General features: G+C 41.7%; 1 pseudogene; it reads right to left on the bottom strand.

The window, feature by feature from the left end:
* Positions 1 to 11,155: 11,155 nt before the first annotated feature.
* Positions 11,156 to 15,943, bottom strand: part of LOC130031517 (calcyclin-binding protein-like) — a 59,083-nt pseudogene continuing 54,295 nt past the window's right edge.

Here is a 15,943-nt window from a genome sequence, read left to right as displayed (position 1 = left end):
CTTGATCACCTGTTATTCATTGATTTACTCGAGTGGGTTCCAGTAACATCTCCATTCATCCCTGTTGCGTGCTAGCATAGCCCAATGGCATCTGTTTGTTCTAGGAACATGCAGAGCCTCAAACCGATCATTCAGGGTCTTGACGAAGAAGTCTGACCATCTTGTAGGTGGGCGTCCACGCGATCTTTTGACATCCTGTGGAATCCAGTCAGTAATGGCTCTAGTCCACCGGTTGTCTGTAAACCTCATTACGTGTCCAGCCCATCTGATTTTTGATGCCTTGGCAAATGAGCTTGTTTGGAGGTTCTAGCAGGGGACCGCAGCTACTCGTATACCCTTGACCAAAGACCGGTCCGTCTCTATTCGAGGAAGGCCGTCCTCTTCGACCGAGCGTGCAGCTTCAGGAAGGACACACATGGAGCGGTGAGGGAGGAAGGGGACACTCGCCTAGCCAGCCAGATCAGCTGAATCAACCCTGGCGATCAATGGGGTGACAGATGTCGCAGCCGGCTGGAGCGATAGCACTGTTGTAGGGCATTTGCCTTGCTCGCAGCCAACATGGCCGACTCGAGTTTGATTCCTCCGCCCCTCTTGGAGAGCCTGACAAGCTACCAAGAGTATCTCGCCCGCACAGCAGAGGCTGGCAAGCTACCCGTGACATATTTGATATGCCAAACACAGTAACAACAAGTCTCATGATGGAGACGTTACTGGGCCTGCTCAAGCAAATCGATGAAAAACAGGAGGACCGTGGACCATGGCAAATGAGACAGCCTCCCTGATTCTTGAGCGTTGACGGAGATCAGAACTCCGGATTCTATCTCTCATTTGAGTGAATCGTGATATTCCAAGCATAGCTCTTTCAATTCCTCTTTGAGAGACCTGAGTAGCGTTCTCATTCTGTTTTCATAGGGCCCAGGTCTCTGAGGCATATGTTAATGCAGGAAGAACAGTGGAATCAAAGAGATATGCTCAGAGCTGGAGGTTCATTTTTCCTCTTAGTTATTTCTTCAACGCTCTTGAAGGCATTCCAAGCCGCTCTCTTCCTCCTGCGCAACTCAGGTGCCAGGTCATTCATCATGTTGATTTCTCGACCTAGGAATATATAACTTGCATTCGGAGATGGTGGTTCTGTTGAGAGTGAATGGAGCGTAGGAACAAGGCTGTTTCTCATAAACATTGTGTTTGTAAGATTCAGCTGTAGTCCCACCTTTCCACACTCATGGTCGAAGTCGGTCAGCATTTGTGCCGCTTGGCTGATGTTTGTTGTTATTAGAATGATGTCATCAGCAAAGCGGAGGTGGTGTAGTTGCCGACCATCTATCTTTTTTTTTTTTATTAGTGAAGCACCATGAGGTACAGTTGTAGATTTACAAATCTTTGTGCCTGAGTTTCGGTCATACAATGATCAAATACCCATCCCTCCACCAGTGCCCATTTCCCCCCACCCCCCCTCCCACCCTGCCTCTGTGGCAGGGCATTCCCCTTTGTTCTCTCTCTCCTTTTGGGTGTTGTGGTCTGCAAAAGAGGCATTGAGTGGCAATCATGTTCAGTCCATAGTCTACTTTCAACATGCATTTCCCCTCCTGGGAGGATCCTCCAAACACCTTTCATTTGGTGTTCCCTTCTCTATCTGAACTGCCCTTTCCCCTAGAATATCCGGCTGGCCTCTAAGTTATGGAGTAATCCTCCTGGTGTTGATCTCAGCTATTCTTAGGTATTGATCTCATATTTTGTTGCTTTATATCCCCCAGATGAATGCAATCTTTCTATGTCTATCCCTCTCTTTCTGACTCATTTCGCTTAGCATGATACTTTCCATATTGTACCACTTGTATGTAAATTTCATGACTTCATCTTTTCTAAGAGCTACATAGTACTCCATTGTGTAGATGTACCAGAGTTTCTTTAACCAGTCATCTGTTCTTGGGCACTCAGGTTTCTTCCAGTTTCTGGCTATTGTAAAGAGTGCTGCAATGAACAAACAAGTGCAGATGTCACTTCGACTACACATTTTTGCCTCTCTGGGATATATTCCCAGGAGTGGTATCGCTGGGTCAAATGGGAGCTCAATTTCTAATTTTTTGAGAAATGTCCATACTGTTTTCCAAAAGGGCTGAAATAGTCGACATTCCCACCAGCAGTGAAGGAGTGTCCCTTTCTCGCCACATCCACGCCAGCATCGGTTGCTTTTTTTCTTTTGAATGTGGGCCAGTCTCTGAGGTGTGAGATGGTATCTCATTGTGGTTTTGATCTGCATCTCCCTGATGATTAATGATGTAGAGCATTTTCTCATGTGCTTTTTTGCCATTCGGATTTCTTCTTTGAGAAAGTTTCTGTTCATTTCATTGCCCCATTTTTTGATGGGGTTGGATGTTTTCTTCTTGTGGAGTTCCACCAGTATTTTGTATATCCTTGTTATCAACCCCTTGTCAGATGTGTATTCGGTGAATATCCTTTCCCATTCTGTAGACTGTCTTTGTATTTTGGTCACTGTTTCTTTGGAGGTGCAGAAGCTTCTTAGTTTAAGATAGTCCCATTTATCTATCTCTGTTTTTACTTGCTCGGCCAGTGGTGTGGCATCTTTGAAAGTACCATTAGCCTCAATGTCATGGAGGGTTTTGCCAACTTTGTCTTCAATGTACCTTATGGTTTCTGGTCTGATATTGAGGTCTTTAACCCATTTTGATCTTACTTTTGTACATGGTGTTAGGCAGAGTTCTGAGCCCATTTTTTTGCATGTAGTCATCCAGTGATGCCAGCACAATTTGTTAAAGAGGCTTTCCTTACTCCACTTCACATTTCTTGCACCTTTATCAAAGATTAGATGATCATATGATTGAGGGGAGATGTCAGTGTATTCAAACCTGTTCCATTGGTCTGCAGTTCTGCTTTTGTCCCAGTACCACGCTGTTTTAATTATTACTGCTTTGTAGTAGAGTTTGAAGTTAGGGAGGTTGATTCCTCCCATTTTCTTTTTCCCAAGAATTGCTTTAGCTATTCGTGGGGGCTTATTGTTCCATATAAATTTCAGGAGTGTTTGCTCCATTTCTTTGAAGAATGTCATGGGTATCCTTTATAGGGCATGAGCAGGGGATATCTTTCCATTTCCTCATGTCTTTTTATTTCCTGAAGTAGCGTTTTGTAGTTTTCTTTGTACAGGTCCTTTACTTCCTTAGTTAAGCTGATTCCTAGGTACTTGATTTTCTGGGGCACAATTGTGAACGGGATTGTTTTTTTTCATGTTGCTTTCTTCTCTCTCACTGTTTGCGTATAGGAAAGCCATGGACTTTTGGGTATTGATTTTATAGCCTGCAACTTTACTATACGAGTCTATTGTTTCTAGGAGTTTTTTGGTGGAGGTTATTGGGTTCTCTAAGTATAGTAACATATCATCTGCGAATAGTGAGAGCTTGATTTCTTCCTTTCCTACCTGAATGCCCTTAATATCTTTTTCTTGCCTAATCGCTATTGCAAGTACTTCCAGTACTATATTGAACAGCAGTGGAGAGAGTGGGCATCCTTGTCTCGTCCCTGATCTTAGAGGGAAGGCTCTCAGTTTTTCCCCATTGAGGATGATGCTTGCTGTAGGCTTGTGGTAGATGGCTTTAACTATGTTGAGGAAAGTTCCCTCTATACCAATTTTGGCTAGGGTTTTCATCATAATGGGGTGCTGGACCTTGTCAAATGCTTTCTCTGCATCTATTGATATGATCATATGCTTTCTAAATTTTCTTTTGTTGATATGGTGGATTATGTTGATTGATTTCCGAATGTTGAACCATCCTTGCATCCCTGGGATGAATCCTACTTGGTCATGGTGTATGATCTTTTTGATGAGTAGTTGGATTCTATTTGCTAGTAGTTTGTTGAGGATCTTTGCATCTGTGTTCATCAGGGATATCGGCCTGTAATTCTCTTTCTTTGTGGTATCTCTGTCTGCTTTTGGTATCAGTGTGATACTCGCTTCGTAGAAACTATTCGGAAGTGTTTTTGATATTTCAATTTCGTGGAAAAGCTTAAAGAGGATTGGGAGTAAGTCTTCTTTAAAGATTTGGAAGAATTCACTAGTGAATCCATCCGGGCCAGGGCTTTTGTGCTTGGGGAGACGTTTTATTACCATTTCAATTTCCTTGATGGTGATAGGTCTGTTCAGGTATTCCAGGTCCTCTTGGTTCAGCCTTGGGAGTCTGTAGGAGTCTAGGAATTTATCCATTTCCTCGAGGTTTTGATGTTCTGTGGCATAAAGCTTCTCAAAGTACTCCCTGAGGATCCTTTGAATTTCTGTAGTTTCTGTTGTGATGACCCCCTTTTCATTTCTGATTCGGTTTATTAGGGTTTTCTCTCTCCCCTTCTTTGTGAGTTTTGCTAGAGGCTTATCGATCTTGTTAATTTTCTCAAAGAACCAGCTCTTGGTTTCATTGATCTTTCGGATTGTTTTTTGGGTTTCCATCTTGTTAATCTCTGCTCTGAGTTTTATTATTTCCTTCCTCCTGTTCGGGTTGTGCTCCTTTTGTTGGTCCTTCTCCAAGCTCTTAAGCTGTGAGGTTAGTTTATTTATGTGGGCTCGCTCCTCCTTTCTGAGGAAGCTTGTAGAGCTAAAACTTTCCTCTTAAAACAGCTTTTGCTGTGTCCCATAAGTTTTGGTAACTCGTGTCCTCATTTTCATTCGTTTCTAGGAATCTTTTGATTTCCTCTTTGATTTCCATTCTAAGCCACTCGTTGTTCAATAGCGCACTGTTTAATTTCCAGGTGTTTGATTTAGTTTTCTGTTTTTGTGTGTGATTTACTTCTAATTTAAGCGCATTGTGGTCTGAGAAGATTGTTGATACAATCTCTATCTTCTTAATTTTATGGAGATATGTTTTGTTGCTCAGCATGTGGTCTATCTTGGAGAATGTTCCATGTACGCTTGAGAAGAATGTGTATTCAGCCTTTTGAGGATGAAGTGTCCTGTATATATCTACTAAGTCCCTTTCTTCCATTGTTTCCCTCAGATTAAGTATGTCCTTGCTAAGTTTGAGTCTGGTTGATCTATCCAGAGGTGACAAAGCGGTGTTGAAGTCTCCCACTAGTATTGTGTTGCTATTGATGTCTTTTTCCAAATCTATGAGTAGTTGTTTTAAGTACTTTGCTGGTCTCTCATTAGGTGCATATACATTTATTATTGTAAGTTCTTCCTGTTGTACAGATCCTTTGATCACTAAGAAATGGCCTTCACTGTCTCTTATGACCTTCTTCACTCTGAAATCGATGTGGTCTGATATTAAGGTGGTTACCCCAGCTTTTTTATGGGAGCTGTTTGCCTGTAGGATTGTTTTCCAGCCTTTGACTCTGAGTCTGTGTTTGCTTTGACTATTAAGGTGTGTTTCTTGCAGGCAGAAGAATGTTGGGTTCAATTTTCTAATCCATCCAGCCTCTCTGTGTCTTTTAATTGGTGCGTTTAGCCCATTGACATTGAGAGAGATTACTGTTATGGGATTTTGTCCCATTGTTCTGTTGAAATTAGGTGTATTTGAGGGGCCTGTCCTGTCTTAAAGTAGCCCATTTAGTTGTACTTGTAACCATGGTCTTGAGTCTATGAAGTTCCTGAGCTGTTGTTTGTCTGTGAAACTGTGTGTTTTTCCTTCTATTGTGAATGAGAGTCTCGCTGGGTAAAGTATTTTTGGAGAGGCATTTATTTCATTGAGTTTTCTCACTATGTCCCACCACTGTTTTCGGGCCCTGAGGGTTTCATCAGAAAAATCAGCTGTGAATTTTAAGGATGCTCCTTTGTAAGAGATTTCTTTTTTCGATCTTGCTGCTTTCAGAATTTTGTCTCTGTCTAAAGTTTTGGTCATTTTGATCAGGATGTGTCTTGGGGTATTTTTGTTCGGATTTCTTCTAGCTGGTACCCTTCGGGCCTCCTGAATGTGGTCACAAGTTTTCTTCAGCTCTGGAAATGTTGTAGCAATGATGTCTTTGACAGTTTCTTCTTCATCAGGGTTTTCTTCCTGTCCCTCTGGGACTCCAATAATTCTTATGTTACCCCTCTTGGCTTCATCACGATCTTCTCTTGCCATCTGTTCCCGAACTGTGAGTCTCTTTTCCATTTTCTGCTCTTTTCTGGCGAGTCTCTGAACTTCATCTTCAAGCTCACTGATTCTGTTCTCAGCAGCTGTTACTCTGCTTCTGAGGCCTTCCACTGAGGTTTTCAATTCGCCTACCAGGGTTTTCAGGTCCGACATTTCCGATTGCATTTTTCTCATTTCTGCCTTCAAATCCTCTTGTCTTTTATTGGCATTGCTTTGCATTGTTTCTTTTAGTTCCCTAAGCATCCTAAGTAGCTCCCTTCTGAATTCCTTGTCAGAGAGGTTGTCTAATACTACAATACTGTTGGTGTCTTCTGGGCTTGCCTCTTCAATAAGAAAGTTTGGTGGGCTTTTGCGTTGCTTTACCATTGTGACCAGTGTGCTTTAGTCCTACACCTTCACTGTTACTATTCTGGTTGAGTGAGGAGAGAGTTCCCGGATCCCTTCAGCTTTGTTGCCGCGGGATCTGATGTTGCCTCAGTTCCCATCCTGCGCAGGTCAAGGGAGAGAACCGGCAATTCTAGGGGATCAAGCTAACTACGCATTCCCAGGGGGAGTCTCAAGCCTTGGGGCAGGCTGTACCTGGTTGAATGAGGAGAGACTGCCAGGAGCCGTTCAGTTTTGTTGCCAAACAATGGGCCTCGGTTCCGTCCAGCACAGATTATACTATTCTCTCTTATAGTGGGAAGGGATTATGGATAAGTTTTTGTCCATGGTAGGCACCCTTCTACGTTTCTGAGTTTGACGTTCTTCTCAGTCAGGCGTTATTCTTTGTTTTATAACAGACATTGAGTGAAACTTTTGGAGGAGGTGCTATTTGGAAATGAACTTATACATGTCTCCCTTCTTGTACAGTAGTAGTCTTGCTAGTTTTCCATTGGGATGGAACCTTGCATTTAGACAGTTAGCTTGTGAAAAGCTGAGCCAGGGTGAAAGACTATCTGAGTTCATCATGGCAACCAGAATCATCGATGGGTACTCACAGTTCCAGAAGGCCGAATCTAAACTTTGGACATAGGAGTCTCCCAGTGGATGGTTCCACAACAAAATTGACCACATCATACTCAATCGACTGTTTTGCCTTATCTATGTCGCTGTAGTCCCAAAATTCCAAAAGGCATTGGACCACTATCTCCTTCATGCAAAATTCTACTTCACAGAGCGGGGAGAAAGGGCTTCAAAGTTTAAAAAGAGAACTCCCAGAATGACCACCAACTGGGAGATCTTTGGCACTATTGTGGCAACATGGGAAGATGCCATCATTGACAACATTGATCAGGAATACGATCGACTGGTTCAGCACCTCCATATTTGTGTCAGGAGTGCTAAGAGAGATAGTCACAAAAAGACGCAAACTTTTCAAAAAACTCTTGAGCTCTTTCGCCAATGTGGCTTGGCGCAAGCCTCAAGCAACCGCAAGTGAACATCCGAGCTTGCAAAGCAGTGCAGAGAAGTGATCAAGGAAGACCTCAAAGAGAGAAGAGCAGCAGTGCTGGCAGATGCAGCAGAAGCCGGGAAAAGCATTCGCAACGCCCGCCTTTCCTTGGCCAACTAAAAGCCCAAGATGACTGCCCTTATAGCCCAGTGGGTAAGGCATCTGCCTTGCACGTGGCCAACCTGGCCGACTGGAGTTTGATCCTTTACCCTTTTCGGGGAGCCCAGCAAGCTACAGAGAGTATCTTGCCTGCATGGCAAAGCCTGGCAAGCTACCTGTGGCATATTCAATGTGCCAAACTCAGTAACAACAAGTCTCACAATGAAGACGTTACTGGGACTGATTGAGCAAATCGATGAACAACTGGAGGACAGTGCTACAGTGCTAGCATAAATGATTTTATGCTGGTACATTTAAATACAAGAAAAAGATAAATCCTATAGCATATATATTAAATTTATACATTTATATTTAGTAAGAGGAATTGAGAAAAAATTAAGGGGGGTTGGAGAAGTACTACAGTGGTTGGGGCACTTGTCTTGTATGCAGCTGACCTAGGTTTTATCTTTATAGCACAGAAGGTAGGGCGTTTGCCTTGCACATGACCCACTGGGGTTTGATTCCTCTTCCCTCTCGAAGAGCCTGGCAAGCTACCAAGAGCATCCCGCATGGCAAAGCCTGAGAAGCTCCCCGTGGTATATTCAATATGCCAAAAACAGTAACAGTAACAAGTCTCACAATGGAGACATTATTGGCACCTGCTTGAGCAAATCAATGAACAATGGGAGGACAGTGCTACAGTGCTATTCCATATGATCTCACGCGCCCCACCAGGAGAGATCTCTGAATGCAGAGCCAGGAGTAAGCCCTGAGCACTACTAGGCGTGTTCAAAAACCAAAAATATAAATATCTAAAAAGGTCTACAAAAATATAAAATTGTGTTCTATCCTGAAGGGACATTATGTTATAAAATATCTAGACAGTGCTTAAGTATGTACATTAATAGGTAAAAAAAAAGTAATAAAATCTGCGTAAATTTTAAAAAAGTCAGCTGAGAAGAAAGAACATTCTGTATAAATAAAACAGTATTTCATTACTAAAACCACATAAAAATCCCTTAGTAAACTAGGAGTAAGCAGAGGTTTTTTTTGATCCAGTAGAGCTCAACTATCAGTGCCATGGGTGAATGTCTTGTTTTTTTCTTGACTTTAATGAAGCTCCTTTAACACTTAGAAAACTAGTTTCAGGGCTCTGAATTCTCTAAATTGTTGTCTGACCATGAAGCTCTGTATTATTCCTTCAAATGTGAACAGTAATCTATCTGAATAGAGCATTCTTATTTAGGTGTTCATTTCATTGAGTATTTCATGTTTTGATTTTTTTTTAACAAAACAAAGGCCCACCAATCTCTTGTGGTATGTAGCATTTCATTTGATAGATTATGTGTGAATCTGTGGGCTTTTTTTGTATGTAAAGTTTTTTGTTTTTGATCTTGGGGCTTTTAATATTCTGTCACTTTAGGGTTTTTTCATTCTGATTATGTGTCTTGGAGTTCTTGTATTTGGGTCTATTATTTACATTTATAAAATAAGATATTTTCTCATATTATTGATAATCTTTGCTGAGCTTCCATCCTAATTTTCAAGAATACGAAGAAGATGCTTTGCTTTTATAACAATCTTTTCCACCAACATCATACAATTAACACAGAATGCAGAAATGTGGGCATATACATATTAAGTCATTCATAGTTTGGATAATCACAAAAGTTAAATTTCCTTTAATCATTTTCAACAGATATAAAATACTTGGAGATAGTCCAAATATTTCTGGGATCTACTTAAATGGGTGTTTGGAGTTATTTGATACCAGTAAATCAAATAAACACAACTTTGTGCAATATTGTGACCTTTTCTTAACAAAACTGAGATAGACTCTAAAACTGAGAAAGCAAAGGCATACTGGCCAGAGGCTTATTTGGATGATGTGACAACCTAAGGTTGCAGGCAACCATAATGCTACATTCTTTTGTTTTTGGTTGCATCAAGACAGAATCTTAGACATACTTTGTACAAATAAGATCCCAGACCCAAGGTTTGAAAGAAATGGTAGATGGAAATTGGATGAAGAAGTCTTTCTTGACTGATTTTTACATTAAGACCTTAAAGATCAAACCCTTAGCCATGCTTTGCTACCTTTGTATGTCCCTGTGATATATGGTTATGTATTGTATATTCCTTAATTGTTCACCCTCATCTCTTTTCCATCAGTATCCATTATTTATCCTGGAAAATTCCTGAATATGTGCAGGCTATTATATCTCCCTAGTTTTAACTGGCCTACAGCCAGACATGACCCCATCCCTTATCTTTGAAGCTACAACCTGTGCTGGCAAGACCAGTTCCCCAACTTACAAGTCCTCTTCTTGCCAACAAAATTCTTGTCTTTAATTCAGCTGTTCCTGAAATTTTTTTCAGATATGAATATAGAGACTTTGTTGTTACTGTGTCTGGCATATCGAATACTCTCGGTAGCTTGCCGGGCTCTCCGAGAGGGGCGGAGGAATCGAACTCGGGTCGGCCATGTTGGCCGCTTGTAAGGCGAACGCCCTACCCGCTGTGCTCAACTCCAACTAAAATGTGTTATATAATTCAATTATTTCAGTGTCTTCTGAGAAATGTCTCTGTGGAAACCAAGCAGTATTGTGGTTTTGAAAAATTCTAGCTAGCTCTTGAGACTGGAGAAATTGTACAGGGTTAAGGTGCCTGCTTTACACGTGGCCAACAATAGTTCAATCCCCAGTACTGCATATAGAGTCTGTGTAAAGACAGGAACAAGCCCGGTACACCACTGGACATGATAGCAAAAAAAAAAAAATGCTACCTATTGAAATGGTTTGCTTTATCTATGGGGAAATGTTTTCTAAATTCAATGCTTAATGGTTTTTTCTGCAATTTCATACTTTTGGGAAATAATGGTATTGATTCAATGCAAAGATGTGGAATTTCTACATTTACTTAAAATTTCTAAAAGACTATTAATAATTTAAGTATCCATTAGAGTAAAAACTGATAGGAAGACTTTTGAAAGTATTTTTTCTCTCTGGTTCCATTTGAGCATTTAAGGGTATTTTGTGGCTTGAAGTGTCTTTGGGGGAGTGTTACTTGAACTAATGTTGGAATGTCTTTTCAGAGAACTGCTACTCAAATTTAACTCTGACAAAGAAAGTATGAGTAAACTTGTAGCCAATTCCTAATTCTAGAGAATATAGAGGAAACATAAATTCCTTTAAGTTGAAAATAAGAAACATAATCGATGTAATAGTTACAGTGACATAATGTTTACTGACTGGTGGCAAGAAGAAGATGTAAATCAGAACTCCCTACTTTATTTTTTTTATGGTAAGACTTGTTTATTTACATTTCCCACAAGAATGCAATATCATTCTTTCTTGAACAAAACTGGATACTATGGAAATCAACTTTGGAGGAAGTTTTCAATAAGTTTATTATTTAAATAAACTCTTGAGTAGGAAAGGATGAACAGGTTGGGAACGGCTGGCAAATATACCGGTGCATCTCTGCACCATCTCCTCACTGGCAACATCAATACCGCAGCATCAGAGCCCCTGAACTCGGACTCGAAGCCTCAAAACTCTGTGTCCCCTTTGGTTTGCTTCTCTCTCGACTCCACCTAGGCCTTATTGATGGTTTGCTTCATGTCGTCATCTCCATCTTCATATATTTTCTTCAGGACATTCATTAGTCCCTCTCTAGGGTCTGTCTCCGTGTCATAGGAGGGTTTTTCTTTCTCCTTGCAATTCTTCTTAACCTGAGTCAGGTTTTCCCACCGCCTGTTCTCGGCTTTCTTCCTACACAAGATCAGAACTGTATCGGTCTTGACCTTTTTGGAACTGCCTTCCATAGAGATGGGTTTCAGGAGATTGTTCACGATCATCGAGGGGTTCTTTCCCTTTAGGTTCTTGACCAGAAGATTGAATGACCTGTCCGTGAAGCGCACCTGCACACTCTCTGGGGGACACCTGGTATAGCCCAGCCAGGGTGATGTAGATCTTCAGGAACTTGTCAATAGTGGCCCCATCGATGATTACTGGTCTTCACCATGTAGTCTGTGGTCACGGGCGCCACCAGGACTGCGGGCTTCTCGCTGTTGACAGCATCTGCTTTCTTCTGTGCCTGCGGCTGTATCTTATTCTTGATCTTGGTTTCAAGCTTGGACTTCTCAGCCATCAGGGCATCGCCAACTCTCTTCCTGGAAGTCTTTCCCAGCAGTGTCTTCACCTCTTCCAGATCTTTTCATAGCTTTTCCACAATGGACACCACAGCTGGGCTGTGTAAACTCACACAAAGGGGGCACAGCACACAGCGGTGGCTCTATCTCTCCTGCCTCCGTCGATCAGTAGTCTCACTCTTGTCCCACCCCAGGGTGGTCGATGGTGATGGTCAGGCGGAGAAAGGAAACGAGGGCAGGCTGGTTGGTATTAGTCGCAGTTTATTCTGATCCTCTCTCCATCTACACCAGTCTCCCTTCTCCCCTCTGCCAACTCCTCTTCTTCTTCCTTCCCCATGCCACTTCATTCTCCTTCTCCATCCCCTTTCATCCTCCTTCTCTTCCTTCTGATCCTCTGCTTCTTACTTCTGAACCCCTTCTGCTCCCCCAGCCCACTCTTACAGTCTAGTTTAATCCCAAAGCATGAGGGGTTGGGGTAATCATTACACATAGGGTGGTCACAATCAATAGGGGTAGAAATCTTAGCCTCAGGGAAAGCTTCTCCTAGGACAGATCCTCATTATCAGATTAATCTACCCTAGAGAGGATTCTCCTGGGTGTGTTTCTCCTCTCCTTGTCTAGCAAACATATAAGCATATATAATATAAATTATTTTGTATGGATACAGTAAGAAATATCTTAAACTTATAGAATTGCCCTCCTAGGGCATCTCAATCTCAGACTACAGTGCTCAGGCCAGATAGTCTTTCCCAACCCTAGCAGGATCCTAGTCTTTTCATTACCTTTGGATCATGACAACGTTTGTCTATGATCAAACTCTTAACTTAGAGTTAAGAATCATGGCACCTTGGTCTGGCCCATTTCGATGCCAGGGTAGCTCACTGCTTGCCCTGGGTCCATTCAGTCCCTCGTTGGGACCCTGCTTTTGGGATGTTAGGAACTAAGGGCAACTGAGGCTTAAGTTGAGAAAGCAGATGCCCAGGAGTGAATAATATTCAAAGCCAATCAAATCCTAAATTACAAAACATAATGTTAACGGTCTTCCTGTATCTATACAAAAAGGATATTGCTTTAAAGTAAATTGTTAATGAGACATAAGGAGAGGAGAAAGGCAATATTTCACTCATACATATAAAATCATAGATTTCTGGGAAATCTAACTTTACAAATTAACAGAGTCTGATTAGGGGGAAAGCTGATTAACTGGGTGGGGAGGAGAGCATAGGGAAGACTGTTTACAGATAAACACAATGAAATGGAAGTGCCTCAGGAGCACTGTGATGGGTGTAACCAGATAAACCTAAGCTCCTTGTACTCCAACACTGGGCCATGCTGGAGACTGGACAGGCAGCACAGCAGCTGGTGCGGAGCGAGGCTGCTGTGCGCACGCACGTGGTGCGTCTGGAACCTTTGAGAGCCTGCTGCCGGCCCCACCCGGCCTGGGATTCCCCCCCTTGAGCTCCCCCCCCCCTCCTCGCCGCTCAAGTCTCTCCCTACTTTATTTTATTTTATTTCATTGATCTAATTTTGGCCTGCTAAGACTTGTTTATGGGGCTAGTGGCCCTCTGGCAGTTCTCAAACAGCCAGATCAGCAGTTCAGTGCAAGGGCCTGAGGATGCAGGGCTGCTCTGTCTCTGTAGTATCTGAGATACTCTGAAAGTGCTCAGGTATACCCAGGACCAACCCAAGTGTGCTGGAATCCTCTAGGGATGCATCCTGTGATGGTCAAAGCACCCTGTGGTACCAAGGATTGAACTCTGTTGGTTGCAAGCAATGCATGTCCCTTAACCCCTGTATTATCTCTTTGAAATTATCTACTTATTGCTTGATTTATTGATTGATTTAGCCATCACACCCAACAGTGCTCATGGTCTTTTCACAGTATGTTGTTCGGGGGTTCACTCCAGCTGTGTTTAAAACACCATGCAGTGCCATAGATCAGACCCAGGCCTCCCATCTGCCAAGCATGCAATTCAGGTCCTTTGAGTTATTTTCCTGGTCCTAAACTTAATATATTAGAGAGGGGAGAAGACACACAGAGAATTAAGGAAAAAAAAAAAACTTTAACTCATGACCACTAGAAAGAAAGCTTATTATTATTTTTGCTTTATCACTTTACTACTTTTAATATCCTCTTTACATGAATTATACCATTTTTATCTAGTGGAATATTTTGTAGACTTTCATAATATATTGTGAATACTAGTTGCAAGATTTGGTTGTCTAATATTATTCTTCTATAAAAGGAAACAACACTCCTTACAAAAGAGATAGTTATAGATTAGGATAGATATTTTTAAGACAAATATTTAAATAGATACAGGACAATCCTATTTATATGTTAACAGATCAATTGTTACACATTATGCATACATAGGAATGTGCATGCATATGTATGTGCACACAAAGATTTTGGAGGGATTATTCAATAATCAAGAAAAAGTTGGGGGCCCAAGCAATAGCACAGCAGGCAGGGTGTTTTCCTTGCACAGAGTCAACGCAGTTTGGATCTCTGACACCCTGCTTGGCCTCCCAACCTGGCCAAGAGTTCAGGGGATATGTTTGAATGCAGAGCCAGGAGTAGCCTTGAGCACAACTGGGTATGACTCCCACCACCTTGCCAAAAAAAAAAAAAAAATAGGGAAAAGGACTTTCATTTGTAAAGAATACTGTCGCAGTCTGGATATTTGTATCTGTCTAAGATAGAGAGTATTTTACAAACTGAATTGAAACTCACAAAATATAGAATGTAGAGACAAAAAGACAAAGCCTGTTTTCCCCAACCACCACCCATTGCTACCTTCAGTCAATGGAGTTGCAAACAGACAAGTCTGCTTTGGATTTATGCTTAGTGACTGGGAAGCCATTTGTTAGGGGATCCTACTTCCCCATGAAAAATGTTGGAGAACATAGAAGCTCTTTTCTCTCTAGGCACATCCTTTGCTATTTCTAGACTTACAGATTTTTCTTTTCTTTTCTTTTCTTTTCTTTTCTTTTCTTTTCTTTTCCCTTCTTTTCTTCCCTGGAGTTTCTTTTACTTAAAGAGTCACACTCTGCATCTTTTGTGCAAGGTAGCATCTTTGTCTATTAAGGATATTTTTGTCTTATTGTGAGAACGCTTACATTAGATCCCCAAATGAACTAGATTACAAAGAATCAAATTCAGAATCTTAAAGTCAGGGGTAGAAAATAATGCTTTGATAGTGAACTTTGTACATTGCAGTTCACTACATTGTTCACTGAGTTCACTAAGCTGGAATTATATAATCAGAAAAATAAAATCAAGGTAACTTAAAATTGATTCATCATATGTTCATGTATGCTAATTAATTGTATTGAGTAGAGTGATATAAATTATTATTTTTAATTAAATGAAGAACAGTAATTACTGGAAAAGTGGAAGCCATCTTTCTGGACAGGTAATACAGAAGAAGGTAAAAATGAAAGAATCTGTTGGAAAATGATACCATGAATCAATACAGCCAAGAAAATAATGAATAATAATTTATGAATCACGATCACAATCATCCTGTTGTTCGTCGATTGCCTCAAGCAGGCACCAGTAATGTCTCCTTCTTCCTAGCCCTGAAATTTTAAAAGAGCCATATTCAGGGCTAGGAGAATGAGACCTATCATTGTTACTGGTATTTGGCATATTGAGTACGACACAAGAAGTTTGCCAGACTCTGCCGTGTGGGCAGGATACTTTGGGTAGCCTGCCGGGTTTTCCAAAGTAAAAGCGAGATGATAAGATGTCGTATTTGTGGCCATGTGCTTCCGGGAGCTGGGTTTTATAGTCTCTGGGTTTTGGCCGTTGATGGGACCGCCTGGCGCCGGCGCTGGTGGATGTAATGCCTACCTACTGGAACATGGGGGATCTGGGTGGAGAAGGCCCAGTCCCAATCAGAGCAGGCTTGGAGATCTCAGCCCCAGGACCCGCATACCTGGGTTCCTCTGCCGGTTCCTTCATGCATGAAACATATACGGACGTGTGGAGAGTGGTCTCAGCATCGCTGTGGCTGGTTCTGGAGGTCTTCGGCTGCCGGGCCTCTACTGAGGGCTCGGAGGGAAACTCAACCCACTCCTCTCCAATTTATGAATGTGGATACTAATTTGTGGTGTATTGATATGCCAAAAACAGTAACAACAACAAAGGGAGGACAGTGTTACAGTGTGTTACTAATT

This window comes from Sorex fumeus, unplaced genomic scaffold, assembly GCF_029834395.1.
Source record: "Sorex fumeus unplaced genomic scaffold, SorFum_2.1 ptg000047l, whole genome shotgun sequence".
NCBI lineage: Eukaryota > Metazoa > Chordata > Mammalia > Eulipotyphla > Soricidae > Sorex > Sorex fumeus.
The sequence above is the reverse complement of the archived record's forward strand: the minus strand, read 5'-3'. Positions and strand labels throughout refer to the sequence as shown.